At 51.2% G+C, this 9,020-nt stretch overlaps 1 pseudogene; it reads left to right on the top strand.

Annotated features, from left to right (window-relative positions):
* The first annotated feature begins 397 nt into the window (after positions 1–397).
* The window catches only part of LOC136157226 (small ribosomal subunit protein uS2 pseudogene), a 134,919-nt pseudogene continuing 126,296 nt past the window's right edge, over positions 398–9,020 (top strand).

The following is a 9,020-nucleotide window of genomic DNA, read 5'->3' as shown; positions in this document are numbered from 1 at the left end:
ACCCTCAGGCCGGGAAGGCCTGGAGGGCAGGTGGGGGCTCTCTCTCCTTTTGTGTTCTCAGTATCCAGCTTGGAGGCCTGCAAAAATATAAAATAGAATAATAATAATAATAATAAACCCCACTCACTAAACGCCTGTGTTCATGAATTCCACAAATACTCAGCAGTTCTCCTCTTTCTATCAGGCATCGTGGGGGCACTGGGGTTATACATGCAGAAGGAAAAAAAAGAGGGAAAGAGGGCAGGCAGGCAGGACTAAATTCCTCGCTAGAGTGATAGAGCCCAGAAACCAGGACGGGCCCTGAGAGATATGTAAAGACAGTCGAGTTCTATTTCTTATTCCAGCGATGCATTGCTATTCAACAGCTTTCTTGGGCAGAGCCTCTATTCCCAACTGCATGGTGGGCACCTATGGATCTAGGAAGCCATTCAAGTCCTATGACATTGACAGTCATGCACGGGGATGGACAAGGTCAGTGACACCAGTCACGGCCTATGATGGAGGTGTGGACAGGGTGGTGTGGGGCACACAGGAGGTAGTGCTGGGTGAGCTGGCCGAGGAGGTGAGCCTTGAAAGATGAACACAGCAGGCTGCCCAGGATAGAGTGGAAAGGTCTTTGAGGCTGCAAGGTACTTAGGAAAGGACAGGCAATTCCCTGTTTGGGGAGCAGAGGGTACGTAAAATAAGCGGCAATAGATGGGGTTGGTGAGGCAGGTTGAGGATCAGACTGTTGAGGAGTGAAGTTCACTCTGCTGGGAACAAGGAGCCATTGAAGGGCTGAAGAGAAAGAAAGAAAGAAAGGGCTGAAGAAACTGGACACCAATCCAGTTTGGGTGTGCATTTCAGGAAAAGTGCTTTGGACTGGATGGCAGAATGGCTATAACACAGAGGCTGACCAGGAAGTACCTGGAGTGGTATAGGGGTGAGATGGAGATGGCCTGGATCAGCGCAGTGGCAATGGGTGGAGAAGAAAAGGAAGGAGATGGTAATGTGATAGGGCTTGGAAATCACTGGGATGAGGAGGGATGTAGGATCTATGGATGTTCTGGTCTCTTAGATTATAAGTTAAAATTTGAATTCTAATGCTATGGCAGAGAAACTCAAAATAACAGTCAGTCCCAGGCTGGTATGGTGGTTCCATGATCCTCAGAGACCCAGACTCCTTCCATCTTATTGCTCTGCCATCTTCAATACCCAGCCTTGATCATGTGGCCCAGAATGGCTGCTCCAGCTCCCTCTGTCACATCTGTATTCCACCTGGTGGGACGGGGGAAAAGAGGAATAGGGTGCACCCATGTTTTTCATATGTATGACTTAGAAGTTTGCTAAAATTCCATTGGCCAAACTTAGGAGAAAAACCATACAGCTGAAAGGTATGCTGGGAATTGTAGGTGTCCATGTGCCCATCTAAAACTTCTTCCACTATGGAGGAGGGAGAGGAGTAATCTATGGAGGAAAAACTAGTGATGCTGTGCAAGCCCATAGGCTTCTCTGAGTTTGATATTTCTTATTTGCAAAACACATTCTGTGAATTGACATACTTATTTTTAACCAAATAAATACTAAATATGATCAAATCTCTGCCAGCAAGATGCTGTTTCCCTGGGTTGCCCTATTTAGCCTTTGTTTTCCCAGCCATTGAAGGAGGCATTGAAAAATATTCTTAACATGAACTCCAGGGGGCTAGCTGAGGGGGGCTTTCAGGATCTGTGAATGCCATGCACTTATATGCTCAATTTTGGGGGGTATACATTTTTCTTGGGAGAGAGTCTATGGCTTTCAAGGTTTATGAGAGGTTTTGTGACCCTAAAAAGTTGAGAAACAGAGTGAAAGAATTATTCAGGGCCCTCCATACACATATCGTATGTTTCCCTGGTGCCCATCTGGTAGCGTACACTGGGAAAGGAGGCCAGAGAAAAGAAATAGGCAATTGAAGGACACAGGGGCAGTTGAAGCACATGGCCCCATCCTCATCCTGACAGTGACCACACGGTGCGGGTTTGGTCCGCCATCCAGGGGCCTTCCTCTCTAGTCTCTGCCTGGCTGAGCTGAGACTTGGCTGGCTGCACACCTGGCACACTCTGCCTGAAGTCTCCCAAGCAGTTCCCAGAGCTCCCAGCCAGGAGCCAGCTAGGATTTCAGAGGCACAAGTGAGCCGCTGTGCTTGGCCTGCCAGGTGAAAAGAACAGAGCCCGTATTAACAAGACGCTCCTCTCTCGGTATCGGCTTTCGCTTTGCAGGCAATGTCCTGGACCAGGAGCAGAGCTGTCTCTCTGTCCGGAGCCAGGGATTTGATATTGTCCTGAATGGAGGTTTTCATCTCCCAGCTAGTCGTCTGCCCTCCATGGCGCCTGCCACTGATGCCAGGCTTGGCATGTGAGCCCCCAACTGTACAAGGAGTGGGTGGAAGGGGCATGGGCTCCCCAGCTCCCCACTCCACCTAGATATGGTGGAAGAAGAAGAGGCATCATGCCCTGGGAGAAGGAGCAACGGAATTCTGGCTGCATGGAGCAATCACGAGGCAGAAAGGGTCTTACCGTAAGGTTGATATGAACCTCGTGGTGGTTCTCCAGGGCCCTCTGAGGAGCCAGGCTCATCCGAGCAGAACCACCATCCACAGTCAGGATGACATAAAGCTAGACGCAGGGATTTTATCAAAGGGGAACGGGCAAAGAGAAAAGCATTGTGGCTCCACAGAAACTTAGAGCAGGGGTGAGCATCTCCAAACACAGAGGGTGTGGAGGGAGAGAAGGCTGAGGGACCACTCCCATGCAGGTCTGGGAGCGGGGTCAGGAAGAAAGCCATGAGGAGTGGGGGGCAGGCATGGGCTGCCAGGGAAGCCCCTGCTCGGGGCTCTGGCCGCTGGAAAATGGCACAGTCACCCCAGCAGAGCTAGGCTAGCCAGTGAGGTTAGGGCTGCATGTCAGGGTGCGGTCCCACGGCAGTCAGGGAGCTGGAGGCAGGCCTAACATCCTGACAGCTGGCCTGCCGCAGCCTCTTCGCCCTGCCCTGAGCTCTCACTCAGCAAAGGCTGGGGACTTTGTTCTGGCAGCCTTTGACTGCAGGTGTAGAACCGAGGAGGGTGGCCAAAGAAAGACAAAGGGGAAGAAGTGAACAGCCATGCCTTCAAAGAGCTGCACACACAGGCCAGAGTCCTGGCTGCAAAACACACACTTGTCGAGTCTCTGGTTGAGGCCTGTGTGTTACGGCAAGTCCTTATAAACACCACTGAACTGAGGACAATTCAACAGCACTGCCACTTAACCACGTGTCCATGCAGGGCTAGGTCCTGGGACGGGTATGGCCGAGACAGAGGCAAATTAACCCCCTTCCTTGCCCTGAGAAATCTCACAGTCTGATCGGGGTGGAACCCATATCTGCTAGGGCTTTCTGTCAGTCAGGCTAGAGATCCAACCTGCATCTCTCAAATCCGAGCCTCCTAGCATCCCTGGGAGGGAGGCAGAATCCCCACTGCAGGACACAAAGGATCAGAGACGCTAGGTACACTGCTCAGGACCACACAGCCGGATGGTGTGGGAGTGAAGTTTAAACCCAGGTCGATCAGACTCGAGTGCTTGTCTGTTTCCATTGAGGCAGACCCACACTCTCCTCTTCGAGACAGGTGGTGTGAAAGGCTGTTGTAGTGGGATTGAAGCCCAAGAGTGGAGCTACTCACAGGCCCTTTCAATAGATGCAGGCTAAGGCACAGTAATTCTTGGCTGGATAGATAATCAAAGAGATGAAAAGCCTCCACTTGATAGCCACCCACGACGGACAAGGTTCCAGGCTCCATGGGGAGCTTGGAGGGGGTGTGAGTCAGCCCGGCCCCACCAGAGCTCACAGACCAGTAGGAAGTAGATGGCAAGTGTGTTAAGAGCCACTCCACTGACACTGGCTGAGACAGATCTCTGTCCCTTCTGGGCAGAGTGACCTGAGGTGAGAAGCAGTACATCTCAGATCCTCAGTTTCTCTGTTAAACGCAGGTAGTTGTACTTAATTTATTGCGTTGTTGTGGAGATTACATAAAATAATGTGTGCTAAGCACAAGGCCTGACACAAAGTAGAAGCTCCAAAATAGTGACAATGATTCTTTTAGTCCCATTGCAGATAGAGTTTAACAGTTAGGAGTAGCTGCATTTAAAAACTATCAGAGAGGCACAAATAAAGGACTCTTGGGATGCACGAGCGGGAAGAGGAAAGTTGGGGTGGGGAAGACTCAAGAAGCCAGGGGTGAGCATCTGCAGGTGATAATGTTTGCTTTCATTATCATGTCTATAATCCTCTTGTTTGAAGTGCTTTCCATCTTACGTTCAACTTCCGGACTCCAGCAGCAAGAGTGCATTCATGCATGGGGCACCTGGGTCCAGAGCTTCAAGAGCCTCACTTATGGCCATCTTCCCCCACTCTGAAAGCTCCCATGGGGGACTCACAGCCTAAGGGGGCTGAGCACTCCCTGCCTCACATAGGGCCAGTGGGGAATCCCTGCTCCCCTCGGAGAGGACAGCCTGAAGAGTTTCCACCACCATTCGGGGACCAGGGAGGATGCTGGGGGCAACCGAGAGGGTCCTGGGGCCTGGATTAGCACCTACCAACTGGAGATGTGGCCCAGGCTACCTGCCCCTCTGGGGAACGGCACAGTCCTATGCCCTGCCCTCCCTGGCTCTACAGCAGAGGGTGCTGGTTTTGCCCGTGGTGCCGCCAACCCTGGACTGAAGAGATAAGAGTTGGTGGGTATACACCTGAATCCCTCAGCCTCACAGCCCCTGGGAAATGGGCCAGAGACATACTCATTCCTTAATACCTGCCTAATTTGCTTGTCTATATTCACGATCTTGTCCCCGTGTCCACACCATGCTTCTGGGCCGGGGTCACTTTCGAGATATATTGCTGCTGCTGCTAAGTCGCTTCAGTCGTGTCTGACTCTGTGTGACCCTATAGACAGAAGCCCACCAGGCTCCCCCGTCCCTGGGATTCTCCAGGGAAGAACACTGGAGTGGGTTGCCATTTCCTTCTCCAATGCATGAAAGTGAAATGTGAAAGGGAAATTGCTCAGTCGTGTTCGACTCTTAGCGACCTCATGGACCGCAGCCTACCAGGCTCCTCTGTCCATGGGATTTTCCAGGTAAGAGTACTGGAGTGGGGTGCCATTGCCTTCTCTGCCCAGATAAACTGCTGCTGCTGCTGCTGCTGCTAAGTCGCTCCAGTCATGTCTGACTCTGTGTGACCCTATAGACAGAAGCCCACCAGGCTCCCCCGTCCCTGGGATTCTCCAGGCAAGAACACTGGAGTGGGTTGCCATTTCCTTCTCCAATGCATGAAAGTGAAAAGAGAAAGTGAAGTCGCTCAGTCGTGTCCGACTCTTAGCAACCCGATGGACCGCAGCCTACCAGGCTCCTCCGTCCATGGGATTTTCCAGGCAAGAGTACTAGAGTGGGGTGCCATTGTCTTCTCTGCCCAGATACTCTACTGGCACCCAAATCCTAGTCTTATAGCCTGCTTCTGGGAGCATGACCAACTTGGTGGACATGAGTTTGAGCAAGCTCTGGGAGTTGGTGATGGACAGGGAAGCCTGGTGTCCTTCAGTCCATGGGGCCAGGAAGAGTCGGATGTACTGAGTGACTGAACTGAACTGGGAGTCCAGCCAAAGGGCAGTGCTTGGCGGGGCTACCATGGCTGAGGGCTGGAGGGCCCGGTGACTGGGAGATGCAGTCTCCATGGCCTCCTGGCTATAGTGTTGCTTGGCTCTTCCTCAATGTGGCTGCCTCAACCACATGCCAGGGTGTGAGAGAAGTCAGGACTTTCTGCTTCTACTCCCAGGACATAGCATCTTCTTCCATGGGACGACCAGGCAGCTGGGACAAACGCAGCTGCTTTGGGTTGGCTGTAGGAGGGACCTCCCTCACGCCTCCGGTGAAATGGGTGTGCCAGCTTTGTGTTTAGAGAGAACACTGTCAGGGGACAGGGGAAAGGGGGCTGACTCATCAGTTCCTAATGACACTAACAGGCAGCATCTGTAGCCCTCCTGGGGATTTGTCTCCAGAGGAAGGGGTGATTCGCTTGCTCGGGCTCCAATATCAGCGCCTCCATCTTCACCTCCCTGAAGTGTGTCATGCTCTGGCTTTTCACAGGAAAACTGCCTAATGTCATGGCAAAAGCAAGGTAATAAAATATTCATCTGCTGAGGCTGGAGGATGGAAGCCATCACGTTCTCCAGGAGAAGCAGAGTCCTAAATTAAAGACACACACAGACCCAGACAGAAGCACGTGCCCGACCAGCAGACATTCCCAGGCATGTGTCGGAACAACACAGCCTCACACACGCACGGAAGCACATGGCTAAATACACACACACACACACACACACACACACACACACACACACATACACACACACGGGCAGTGGCCACACAGCTATGCAGGCTACAGACCTGCACCGAGGACACGTGGATGCCATGTGTGAATGCATGCACACACGCATGCACGTTGCACGTACTGGAGAATCCCTATCTCACATGCACACCCACCCATATGTCTGCTCCCCCAGTGAAACGTGACATCTTAGCGGGTGTACTGGGGGCAAAAGAGCCCATCCCTGGAACAATAGTTGCCTGTCTGTCCTGGGGAAACTGGGCTCTGTCAGGCAAAAAATAAGTGCTGCACTGGGGGAAGTGTGACTCAGAGGTGAGTTACACAACTCCATTCTGCCTGAGTGCTCTGCCCAGGATGGGGAGGAGGAGGAAGGCTTACAAATGTGGAAGCAGAAAGGATTGCTACGTTTATGGAAGCTTCCACAAATCAAGTCACTTGTCTAGGCTAGTGAAGGCAGAGGAACCCTGAGGACAGGATGAGGAGCTGATGCACTGTAATGACCTCGGAGGGGTGGCTGGGCAGCGTCACCTTCCCACTAGAGCCAGACCAGAACCTTGGAATGTGAACTTCTTTGGAAATAGGGTCCTTGCAGGTGTAAATCCAATGGCTCAGCAGTTACTCAGAAGGGAAGGGATTTATCTGCAGAGAATGGCAGGTGCCAGTCTTTCTCTTGCTCTGAGACCCGTTCAAAACAGGCAGGTTTTCAGGTCAATTGGGCCTGAAAGTAAATGAGCCCACTGACCCACTCTTGCCCATCTGGGCTGCCACCCAGGGTTCTAGCACACCTGCAAAGAGAATATGTTAGCCCCCGAGCTCCCCAGTTATGTGTGTTGGTCCGTGTCTGCAAAGGTGATTCTGCTTTCTGATTGTTGTAGAAGCCCTGATGGAGCAGGTCACAATGAAAGATTGATGTCAGGCCTCAAAGTTTTGAAATACACCCCAGTTCACAGACCTCCTGAGAGAATGTCCATGTCCCAGTTCTCCACGAAGCTGTGTCCTCCCCTACTCACTCTGCAAACATCCACTGAACTTCTACCAGGACCTAGAGCTTAGGGTGACAGAGCCGACTGCCCTAAGGGTCTCAGGCTGTAAGGGAAGTAGATAAAGGCCACGGGATTATTGCTATTTGCTTTTGGAGGAGGGGACTCTGATTCTAAAAGTTTAATAAGATGGCCAGATAAAGAAGTAGGTGTGTGTTTGAGTGGGTGAGAGGTGGGCAGGGCAGGAGGTAGAAGATGGAGAGGAAGGAGATGTAAATTCTGAGCAGAAAAGCAGCATTCATAAAAAGAGCACAGCTTTCTACAAAGGCAATTGTAGGACAGGGGTTGGCAAACTACAGCTCATGGGCCAATTCCAGCTCACTTCCTGATTTTGTTAGTAAAGTTTTATTGGCAGACAGCCACAGTCATACATTGGCTGCTTTCAAGCAATAGTGACAGAGTCGACTAGTCTCAGCACGGCTCTCAAAGCCCCAAATATTTACCACCTGACCCTTTACAAAAAGCAATTTGCCAACCCTTGTTCTAGATCTATCAGTTGATTCTGGAACCTACTGTAGAATCCTCAGACCAACCTTAGGATGCAGTTCTAGAACCCACTACGTAAGTCTAGAATCCAGCATGCTTTTCCAAAACTCTCTGTATTAGTAACATTTGTGAAGGGATTTAGACATTTACAGTGAGATTTTGCATCAATTATCCCATTTAATCCTTCAACAAGCCTGTGTGAAGTTAATGGTAATTTTATCCCAATTTTGCAGATGAAAAAACTAAGACAAAAGGAAATAAAGAGACTTGCTGAAGACCACATGGCTGGGAGATAGCCGAGTCCCGGGCAGCCTGATTCTAACATTCCACGGTCTTTCCACCACATTAACCTACAGATGTTTCTCTGTCACACATTCCACCACTGAGCTGCCCTCCCCGACAAGCTATCTCCCTCCTCCTCACTAACATCTCTGTTGCCACCGAAGAAGCCTTTTGTCCATTGTGCTGCCTTAGTGGGAGAGAGGGTTTGGAGGAGAATTGAATTTCCTTTTTGCATCTGTTTGCCGGTGCCCAATGCACCCTGGGATGCTAATGAACAGTGACAGATGAGCTTCAGTTGGCTGGCGTGCGTGGAGAACCACTGGACCAGGTAATTCCGATCCACTTCCTCAGAACTCCATCCAGGAGGGAGCCAGGGGTGGCAACGATGGCCCTGCCCCTGGGGCCCAGGGGATGCAGAGAGAAGGCTGTGAGGGACCTGACTGTGTCCCTCCAGAAGGAGTGGGCACCCTGAAAGACTCCCTCAGAGCCCAAGACTGCAGCACTGTTGCTCAATTATTTCCATGGGAGCTGCTCTTAATGGAGTTAGATTCCACTTATTAGATACAAAGACCTACGATGTGGCTGTGTTATATCAGGCAAATTTGGAAGGTCCATCCCTGCCACACACCATACATACCACACACATGTCACACACACACACCCCCCACATTTCCTGCAGGTCTGCACTGCTGCTGACTGGGGTTCTGCATGCTGTGGGTAACACATTTAGCTCGATAAAATATAATATACGATGGGATCATATTTAACAAGGAAAACAGGGCCCGAATGGACAGAGGAGCAGTGTGGCTGGGTTGCCATGGAAACCCGGGGTTCGGAATTTCC

The sequence above is a fragment of the Muntiacus reevesi genome, chromosome 2 (genome assembly GCF_963930625.1).
Source record: "Muntiacus reevesi chromosome 2, mMunRee1.1, whole genome shotgun sequence".
Taxonomy (NCBI): Eukaryota; Metazoa; Chordata; class Mammalia; order Artiodactyla; family Cervidae; genus Muntiacus; species Muntiacus reevesi.
Note: the sequence above shows the minus strand (reverse complement) of the source record. Positions and strands in the feature narration are given on the sequence as shown.